We start from the raw sequence: 11,667 nt of genomic DNA, 5'->3' as shown, positions 1-11,667 counted from the left end.
TAAGGTTGGGGCGTGAGTGGTTTCGTGTAATTAATTGCATTGGTGCAATTAATTACTCTCCCTTATCCTTGGAAACTTGGGATTTTGTGTTTAGGGTTCCGATAGGATCCTGTAGAGTTTTCATCGAACTCATTAGCATCTTGGGTTGAGTTCTCTTGTTGGTTTCTCGTAATGGTTAGTATTGGGACTATCCATTACATCGTTGTTTGTTTTGTGTGGCGTTAGGATTCTACCTTATGTTTGAGCCAGTCTTGGGAAAGACTTGTAGACTCTTTGTTTCAGGAACCTTAGTGTTCGTTCTTGGAGATGATTTATTTCCTTACGGTGAGAGATTGGGACTATCTAGGTTTTTGGGATTCACTTTTGGTGAGTTGTCCTTTTGAGAGGCATTACATGTTTATATGCCTTGTTGTTTTGCGCATGCCTTAGAAACATGTTTAGGGGATGTGACTATTTGGTAGTTATTTGCTGATATAGATGATATGTTTTCCACTTATTATATTTGTTTGTCATGCTAGCGTCATAGGTGATGTGTAGCTCGTCTCTGATGCTGGACCCCTATATGATAGGTAGCATATTTGATTACCCTTGTACACTATATGTTTAGTTGTTTGGTGCGTGGATTTTTGTTTACGTTTAGTATACTTGTACCTAGTATGCTTGCGCGTTGTATATTTCAATTCATTTTGGTTTTAGTATACTTGAGCCTATATACTTGTTTACCATGGATTTAGTACTGCTTAGTATACTTATGAGTGTATACTTGTGCATATACACATATTGCGTTTCCATTTTGACATTTATTAGTATGTTTGTGAACGTATACTTTCATAGATATACATATGTTTCATGACTAATTAATTCCCTTAGTTGTTCATTCCTTTTTTATCATTCCGCACTGTGCTTAGGGGTTGTATGACCTTGGTTGTCAGGATTGTGTGTGTGAGCATGATCCGATGTCTGGATTCCTAGGCGTAGCCTTGTAGTAGGTTAGCTTTAGGATGAGGTGGAGGATTTTGGGTTATTTGCCTTGTTGGGAGTTGTTGTGACTAGGGTGGAGGTGATGTTGTTTGATTTTATAGAGTCCGATCCATTGGCTTGAGGGCATAGACTTGTCAGGCTTTGCATTTGTGACTGATGTGGCTGACAATGGTGTTTTGAGACTTGGGATTGTCAGTTTCTCCAGTATTGAGGATTTAAGGCCTTAAGCGTAGCGGTGCCTATGACATTGTTATCAGGGTTTTGGATTGGCCAGAATGGTCCGGCCGGACATTTTGGACCATATCGCAACTCTCACAAAATACCTGGTTTTCGTGGTACTTTTGGTAATGATTGTTTGACATTGATGTCATTTGTATCGATAGGTTTCACGGGTGAGCTTGTTGGGGGCAGGTGATGAATTAGGGCTTTATATTGTCAGGCTACCGTACAAGTTGTGTGTGGGCGAGTGCTAGTTGCCGTCGATGCTACCTTACATTACCTAGCTAGTAATGTGAGTGTGGGTGTAACGACCCTGGTTTTTAAGCCAGTGTGTCCTGTGACGACCCGAACTGGATTTAAGATGCGGAAGCAAAAGAAACAAGACAACGGTCTTCCAAGGCACAACATACCTCTAAGACACTTTGATGACTTTCCATGGGGTCATTAAACACAATGAACCAAGAAATGAAGCAAGAATGCCTAACTTGAAAAGAAATTAACCAAGGGCAAAATAGTCATTTCACACTGAAATGGGTGCCACCGTGCACACCATTGGAAAGACAATGAAAAATGAACAAAGTTAGACTCAATAATCATCTGATTCGGAGTCTGGACAGAAAGGTTATGAAATAAAACAAAGTGGCTTCCTCCGTTTAGAGTTACCACGAACCTATCACACTAGAATTGGAATGACTCACACTATAGGTGGAGTTTTGATGAATGGTTGGCACCGTTGGAAAGCTAACTTCGAGCTCTTGAACTTAGAATCAAGAATGACCAAATTTTGGATCTGAAATGAAGGAGTTATGATCTTCTAAAGTCAATGCAACACAACTGACCAAGGAAAAACTGAAATGGGAAGTTCCAGGGAGGATCGGTCGACCGAAATGCAACCATCAGCCAGCCGAAACTCAACCGTCAGTCGGCCGAACCCCAATCATCAGCCGACCGAAACAAGGTTTTTCCTAAAAAGCCTATTGGAATGGTCTCGAGGGAATCGTCAGCCGACCGATGAAGCCTCATCAACCGACCGACACATCTGCTACAGCTCAGAAAAGCTGCTACAATGTGTGTGTGTGATGCTAGGATCAGTTCTAAGGTTATGCATGCTTTTTAATTGATTCAAACAAGCTTCAAAACAACATTGGACCTTAAATGAACAACCTTTGCATGCCAAATCAAAAGAGAACTTTGAATGAAGCCCAATGCATGAATTTTTCATGAAAGTTCATAAAATCCTCCAAAAATAGTTCAAAGGTTGGAATTAATGTATTTTGTAAGATATGAACATGCACGCATGTGTAAAATGATGATTTAGACGCGCTAGGATTGCCTACGGCCTCATGGCATGTCATATGCAAAATATGACCCTTCAATGGATGAAATTCCTTAAACTCCACATACAAACTATTAAGATGAAATAATATACATGGCATAAAAGTATCTTTGGCCATTGGCCTCATTACATACATATCAAAAAGTGTCAAAAGGAAAATAAACAAAAGTAAACATGATATGCTAACATGTGCATATTCAATGTTATAAAAAATACTTCAAGACTTCTAGCATGTCTAAAAGTGTTGTATATCCCACAACAAAGCTTCTTTACCTACAAAACACCCAGTAACTTCGGGGTGAATAAACAAGTCTAACAAGTTTATTTGTAGGGGATGAGCATGCATGACTCAATTTCTTTAAGATTTTTACACAACATGAATCATTTCAAAAAAAGATCACATCACCTAACGTCTATGTCAAAGGTTAGACTCAGGGAGCATCCTAAGCTACCATGGAGCAATATCAACAAGAATCATGATACATATACATATATGAAACGAGTCAAGAATGGAACAATCCACTGAATACAACAATTTTACAGTTAACATGAATCACGCTATTAATGTAATTAAACAAGGTTTATTATAATCTGTATAACACGATAAGGAGGATACTTAAATACAAGTTAACAAGAATTACATCATCGATGCAATTAACATGATTAGTATATACCAATTAACACGACGAAAATAACACATGAAATCAAGAGCAAGGCATAAAATCTATGCAACTTAACATGATTGGAGCATTCCAATTAACACGATAGGAATAGTACATGAAGTCAAGAACAAGACATAATATCTATGTGATTAAACAAGATTGGAGCATTCCAACTTACAAGATATGAATTATACATAAAATCAAGATCAAAGCATAAAATCTATGCGATTTAACAAGATTGGTGCATTTCACATAACACGACAAGTTTAAATCTTCAAGGAATAGCAACTTGAAATTTAAAGAGCGAAATAAACCAATGTGAAAACTCGGATATCGCCCGGATTAAAACCGTACTCTTGAGATCACTTTAGGACTACTAACCTATAGTTACCTTTCCCCTAGTACGCACTATAGTGTAGGAAGACAATCCCCCGTACTAGAACCAAGTCCTAGCCATGACAATTCTTGATTGATATCCCAAGTCCCAAAATCAACAAGTTGTGCAAGTCAAGATTATATCAAAATACAAGAAATACATTAACTACATATCATCCACAACCAAGATTTTGGAACACACAAGTCATACCCTAAGTTCTCAACTATGATGGCATGAGAAATGTCAAGAAGTCAAAGTGTACATCTATATAAACTAGAACCAAGATATATAGCACAAGAAATCCATCGAAGCAAATATACTACAAGTATACGATACATGATTCAATTGTATACAAAACAACATATGTGTATATAAACCGTTCCATGACAAATGAGCATGTTCATTAAGTACATTAATGAAACCAAGATACAAGAAGTCTAGATACATGATATCAAGGCGTGATTAACTCGAGGGAGACATAAAAGGAAATTTAATCTACTTAAGGGATTAAATTATCAAGGTTACATGGCAAGTCCAAATATTCTACGAACAAGTTATGTCAAAGATCATGTCAAGGCCAAGTTCAATGTCAAGTTTTGAGTTCATTTCATACACGACACAACCATGTGAGTTAAGTTCCATACAAGAGAAATGAATAAATATAAGTTTCAAAATTTATCCGATTATGCTCAATGTAATACATGTAAAGAAACTTATCAAGGAAATCATGAATACAAGGTTAGAAACTTAATCAAGTGCATAGAACCATCGAATGGATTTTAATTATTTCATTTAATTAAAATCCCTAGATTTTGAAAGTCATCCAAATGACCTCAGTTTAATATATGTTATACAACATGTCATAACTTGATTTAAGAACACAATACAAGTACATTTCATGCAAGGTACGGCCACGAGTATTAAACCTTAATACTACAAAAATAATAATTGAAAGGTTTCAAAACCTAATCAAATATTCTAGATTTAATATATATGAAACTACATGCCATGCACATCAAGAATTTCAAGTCAGAATTTCAACGGGATGAATAGTACACTTGGAGTAATTTAATTAATCTAATTAATTAAATATTACTAGATTTCAAAACACTTCCCATTTCTCTCAAATTCACCTATGTTGAAAAGCATGCCAAGGCCTAATATAATATTCTAACACATATTGATTTCAAGCTAGTTAAGGCCACATGATTTAATATTTTATTCAAAATAAATATTAAATAAAATCTTCAATATTTGTCCAAATAATCTAGATTTAATATATGTCAATCAACATATCAAGGGGTAATATTCTATCATGCTACATGTTTAAACAAAGCTATGGGCAACCGAAAAAATTAAATCGTTCACAAGAAAAATAAATAATAAAATCTCTAAATTTTGTTATTCAAGCATGTAATCAAGTTGTATAAGCATCACAAGCATGTAATATACAAGAAATTAAATTATAACACCCCCTACCTCAATTTGAGATGAAAACCCCAAATCCCCACCGGAAGGAAAGTGTTCTGAAACTGCCGAAATCGAAGGGTTTTGTCGGGGACAACACGATCTACATGAATCCGAAGGAAGCCCCATGAAAATCATAACTTGAACTCAAACCCAAACTCAATAAATGGTCGGAAATGAATTCTAATAAGGGGGAATGGTAGAACACATCGAGTGGAACAAAAAATGTGAAGGCCGAAGACTTTTCACTTAGGAAAAGTAGATCAAAGGAGGAGAGAGAAGGTGGCAGCTCCATGGGCATCCATGGATGCTTCAGGTCGTGCAAGGGGAGTAGGGAAGATGAAGAATGAAATATCTCATCGCCCTTTTATAGAAATCTCAAAAAGTGCCCCGAACGGGCCCCGCTGGATCCAGAAAAGTGGATTTTCAGCAAACGCGCTCAAACGGCAAACATCTATGAACGAAAAAGATTCAAAATGAGAAAAAATGAATAACGGAAGAAACAACATCAAGAATCGAGTCCCGAGCAGAGAGTTATGCCCCGAACAAGTTCGGCGCAACAGGGTCCAAAAACTCTGAAACTGGAGAAAAACGACCAGAATAGAATTGCAAGTGTCCATGACTTGACGAAATGTGAAAATGAATCCCGTACGAGGATCCAGGCTCCAGACGAGATATTTTGCAATAACTTTCGTTAATTGCACAATGGCTCCTACAAAAAGGGTTAACTGCGAAACTGCCCTAGAATGAAAATATCTTCCAAAAGATATTTATTTAGATACCCCTAAAATAAAATATCTTCAAAAGATATTTATGAAAACACCCCAAGAAAAGAAAATAATTCCAAAGAATTGTGCATCCATGCCCCTATGGACATCGGGAGCAACCAGAGTACTTTATTGCAAAAGTAAAGATACGTATTTCGAGGAAACCATTGAAGATGAAGACATGTGAAGTCAAAAACCAACTCCAAGCACGAAAAGTGAGGTTGTGCCAAAAACTGGCAAACGGAGAAAAGACAGAATAGAGAAAAGGACGAAATAGGGAAAAGGACAAAAGTGAATAGTGTCCCAAAAAGTGAAAATGCGGGAATGACTCGGTCCTCAAAGGAAGTTGTCAATCCACACAAGAGAGTCTCAGAAGCCAATTCTGAGCACTCGAGATGACACTAAACGATGAGAAACAATTCTCAGAAAAGAGAATTAAACGGAAAAAATTCATCCGTAAAATTTCAGGAAAAAAAAAGAAAGGGAGTCAAATGACCGGGTCATTACAGTGGGCGGGCACTTGACATTGTGGATGCTACCACACCTTGGGTACGTTGTGGGTGGGTTCTAGTCAGTATTCGTGCTGCCATATTACTTCTGATTGTTTTCCTTGTTTCGATATGTAGTTTCCTTGATCTCCTTTAGGTGGTTGACATTGGGTTAGTATGTCAATTCGTTGGAGAGGTGTCTCACTATTCACGGTTTCGTATCTCTTCGCTAATCACGAGACATCTAGAGTTGTCCTTGGGTACTTTATGATCTATTCCTTGGTGTGACCTTGTGCACGATCCTTCTTCGGTTCTTCTGCCAATGTTCCCGATTCGGGGACAAAATCTCTTTAAGGAGGGTACGTTGTAATGACCCAGTCATTTCCTTCCTTTTCTTTTCCTCAGAATTTTACAGATTAATTTTTTTTTCGTTGAAATTCCTTTTCTAAGTTTGGTTTCTCATCGTTTAGTGTCATCTTAAGTGCTCGAAAATGGTTTCCGAGACTCTTTCCTTTGGATTGACAACTTCCTCTAAGGACCGAGTCATTTTCACATTTTTCATTTTTTGATACTATTCACTTTCGTCCTTTTCCCTGTTTTGTCATTTTTCCTATTTTGTCTTTTCCCAGTTTGTCACTTTGTTGGCAAAACCTCACTCCTTGTGTTTGGAGTTGGTTATTGATTTCATGTATCATCATTCTAAGTGGTTTCCATGAAATACGTATCTTTACTTTTGCATAAAAGTACTCTAGTTGCTCCCGGAGTCCATAGGGGCATGGATGCACAATTCTTTAGAATCTTTTTCTTTTATTGGGGTATTTTTCATAAATATCTTTTGAAGATATTTTATTTCCGGGGTATCTAAAAAAATATCTTTTGGAAGATATTTTCATTCAGGGGTAGTTTTGCAGTTAACCCTTTTTGGAGGGACTATTGTGCAATTAACGAAAGTTATTGCAAAATATCTCGTCTAGGGCTTGGATTCTCGTACGGAATTCATTTTCACATTTCGTCGAGTCGTGTACTCATAGAATTTCCTTCTGGTCATTTTTCTCCAGTTTCAGGGTTTCTGCACCCAGTTGCCGCCAAACTTGTTTGGGGCATATCTCTCTGTTCGAGACTCGGTTTTGACACCATTTCTTCTGTTGTTCATATTTTCTCATTTTGAATCTTTTTTGTTCACGGAGTTTCACCGTTTGAGCACATCTGCTCAAATTCCACTTTTCCGGACCCGGCGGGGCCCTTTCGGGGCATTTTTAGGGTTTTTCTATAAATAAGTGACTTGAAGAAGAAAAATCATATTTTCTTCTTCTTCTTCACCCTCTTGGCCGGCAGCCATGGGAGCCCAAGGGGCTTCCTTCATTCTTTCTTCTCCTCCACTTGATTTCCTTAGTGGAAACTCTTCGGCCTTAACGTTTATCGTTTCGCTCAACGTGTTCTACCTTTTCCCCTTATTAGAATTCATTTCTGACCATTTCTTGAGTTCAGGTTTGAAGTCAAGTTGTGATTTTGATGGAGCTTCTTATGGGTTCATGTAGATCGTGTTGTCCCCGACAAAACCCTTCGGTATCGTCTGATTTGAAGCATTTTTTTTTCGGTGGGCTTTTGAGATTTTCATCTCAAATTGACGTAGGGGATGTCTTAGGTTTATATTATTGTTGTATTGATTATTTTATAAGCATATACAACTTGTGAGCATGCCTTGTTCAAGTTTTTAGAATTTAATTTATTTATTTTCTTTGTTTAGGATTTAATTCTAATGATGGTATATAGTTTAGAATTAAATTGTGGCATGCTAGTAAATCAGGCATTGGTGAGTTATGTAACATATATTAAATTTGGGGCATTTGATTAAGAATTGCAAAATTTATTTAATATTTATCTTTAGTGAAGGATTAATTCAAATAGTTGTATCAAGCATGAAATCAACTTGTAATATGATATTAAAGTAGGCCTTGGTGAGTTCTTTAACATATATTAAATTGAGGATATTTGGATATGTTTGAAAATCTAGAGAAAAATTAATTAATTAGCTTAATTAATTTTGTTCTAAGTGTGTTAGTCACTTAAATTGATATTGGATGTAATAGGATGATAATTCCTTGAAATGTAGTCCGTTTAATTACCGTGTGAGCATGCTACTAACTTGTTGTAGAATTAGTACTTGTAGCCCCTAAAGATAGTAATTTCACTTAGCATGATAGGTGATATCATTGTCTTGAATAGCTCGTTTAAATATATCCTGTGTAGGTATATAACTTGTTAGAATATTACAATTGCTTACCTTGGGAGCTTGTTACTAAATTGTAGCTTATTTAGTACTTATGGCTTAGGATGGTAATGTGGTTCAATTGTTGTAAAATATTCTTACTTTGTGTATAAATTGCATAATGGAGACTTAACACGTCATATGCTATTTAGGCTTGAATTTTAAGACCTGGTTTGTGTAGATTCAACCTTACTTGTGCATGTAAATTGATTCCTAGACATTATTTGAAATGTATAAGTTTGGTTTAACTTATTGATGTTGCATAAGTTTTAAACTTATTATTTTTGGAGGCTTGTAAGGATCATGTTCATATGATGACTAGGGTCTGGCCCTAGTACGGATTCGTGAGTTTCCTAAGTCATATGAAGTGCGCAGTAGGTAGTACCTTGTGGGTTGTAATTACCCGGAATAACTTATACACGTCCACACTAGCTAGTACCTTGCAGGCTAGTAACCCGGAATAACTTGATTGGTCTGCAGCCAAGGATCCTAGTCTTTCCACTATTTGATTTCAAGTTGTTAATCATGGATTACTTGTAGCTTGAGAATTGATGCTTACTTTGGGTATTTGAATCCTATTTTGTATACTTGAAACTGTATACTTGCTCCTTGTATTTAGATCTTATTTTGTATACTTGAAACTGTATACTTGTCTTGTGTATTTAGATCTCATGTATCATGCTTGAACTTGTATCTTTGGTTGTGTATCTAAACCCTAGATAGTATACTTACGCATTGTACGTTTGATTTGTGCAATCGGACTCCATTATGTGTACTTGTGTCGTATATGCTTGTCTTATGCGTAATTCATTTAACTTAGTATACTTGTGCCTGTATACTTGATTTATGAGTTTTCCATGTTAATTGTATGTTTGTATATGCATGCTTAGACACTGCATAACTTGTTTAACATGATTTAGGGTACTTGAGCATGTATGCTTGTATGTCATGTATTATGTTTTAATACGGTTTAGTGCTTGAGCATATATACTTGTATGTCGTTGTTCATTTCAATTACATGAGTAGCTTAAGATGATCCCAGAGTCTCATTTTGACATAGGCGTTAGGTGGCATGAGCCCCTTTAACATGTTTCACCTTAAGGTGATAAAATTGTAAAATGTTAGGTCGATGCATGCTCATCTCCTACGAGTAGCTTTATGTTACTCACCCACGTAGTGGGGACATTTTTCAAGGTACAGGAATCAAGGTTCGAGATTCTCATATTGCTTGGATGATTTGTAGCCTTGAAGGTTTTCAATTCTTGTAAAAGTTGGCATGAAATGCCATTTTGTAGCCTTATTTGTCTAAATTCATATTCTTTGATTTGTATATGTAAAGTGTACATAACTACACTCATTTTAATGTATTTGACATGTATAAGATGAGGCCGGAGGCCAATGACATGTATCTTGTATACCATGCACTTTTGTTTTTAAGGTTCATTATGAAAATATCAGAAAATGCTAAGTCATTATCTCATAACTTTTGCATCGGATGTGGGAATTCCATTTTTTTTTTTCTTTCGTAGGGTTTCTATGATCATGTATGAGGTGTGGCCAAGGGCCAAATACCATTTCGTTCTAGGTTTTGCATTTGAGTTCCATTTATTGCATTTTTGGCCGTTAAGATGTCATATTTTGCATTGGGGTCATTTTGAGGCCGCGGAGCATTGGGACGCGTCCTAAATGTCTTTTTACGTTTACGTGCGTGTCCACATTTCACAAAACTCTTAAGTTTCAACTTTGGAACTATTTTTGGGTAATTTCATAAGCTTTTTATGCGAAAACCTTGCATTGGGTTGTCAATTGAGTTCCTCTTTGTTTTGTAATGTTTTTGATGTTTGAACGGGCCTAGAAAGTGTTTTAAAACTTGTTCGGATTATGTAGAACGCATGTAGAACACTAGGATTGGCCCAAGCACCATTTCCACACATTGCAGCAGCTTTTCATAGCTGCAACAGATGTGTCAGTCGGCTAGTGAAGCTCCATCAGCTGGCTGACAAAGCCCTCGAGACTATTCCAGTAGCCTTTTTGGGATTTTTGGCATTTCGGTCGGCTGACCATGGGGGTTCGGCCGGCTAACAATGGGTTTCGGCCGGCCGATGATGCACTTTCGGTTGACCGATTCTCCCTGGGACTTTCCCCTTCCAGTTTCTCTTGGCTTATTTCTTTTCGGGTTGGCATTCTTGTTTCATTTGTTGGCTCAACTGTGTTCCGTGGCTTCATGGGGAGTCACTTTGGTGCCTTAGGGATGTCGTATTTCTCTTGAGACCATTTTGCTTCTTTCGCTTCCGCATTTCTGATCCATTATCGGGTCATCTTTTGGTTCATCACTAGACACACCGGGTTGAAAAATCCAGGGTCGTCATATAAGGGGTTAATGAAGAGGGTTACATTAACGGTTTGAAAAGTGACGGTTGGTTTTGGAAAAAATAATGGGGAGCGACATCGGATAACATTGCACCCATTGCATGACATATCCATTCATGACTTGATTTATAAATGTGATATTGTGGTTATTTTTCTCCCGGCATAGCATAGGATCATCTAAGATATTGATTGGAAAGAATGTGGTATTTATGGAGTAATAGAGATGGATATTCTCAGTTTGTGTTTATGATTAGACATGAGTAGTTATCCTTTTGTCTAGGTGCAGTAAATCATTAATACTAAAGGGTTCCTTAGGTATTAATAGAGGGGTAGTCTTTTCACAGTATAGGGGCATACCTTTAGACTGATGGTTGTGATAATGAGAAATGTGATTCTTTGTATAGAAAGTTGTAATAAGGGAAATGGTTTAGACTCTATGTATATGGTACTTCATATTCTTCTGTGTTGACTGTTTTGTGAGACAGCATGATGATGTGATGATTATTTTTCCCCTAATTTGCATGACTCACTTTCTGATTCCTATTCTTTGTTTGGATTCATGGGGGTATTAAGGAGTCGTGGTTAGGCATTTCCTATTGAGCTGTGGTTGCTCATTCCTATTATATATACATTTTTTTCAAGTTATGGACAAGAGGTCGTGGAGGGAATTCCTCCACAGCCATGGATGGATGTTGGGTTCTATTTGGTTATATATCTTTGTATAAATGGGAA

This window comes from Cornus florida, unplaced genomic scaffold, assembly GCF_030987335.1.
Source record: "Cornus florida cultivar Cherokee Brave unplaced genomic scaffold, ASM3098733v1 CherokeeBrave_3.0.0_Hap2_Chr07, whole genome shotgun sequence".
NCBI lineage: Eukaryota > Viridiplantae > Streptophyta > Magnoliopsida > Cornales > Cornaceae > Cornus > Cornus florida.
The sequence above is the reverse complement of the archived record's forward strand: the minus strand, read 5'-3'. Positions refer to the sequence as shown.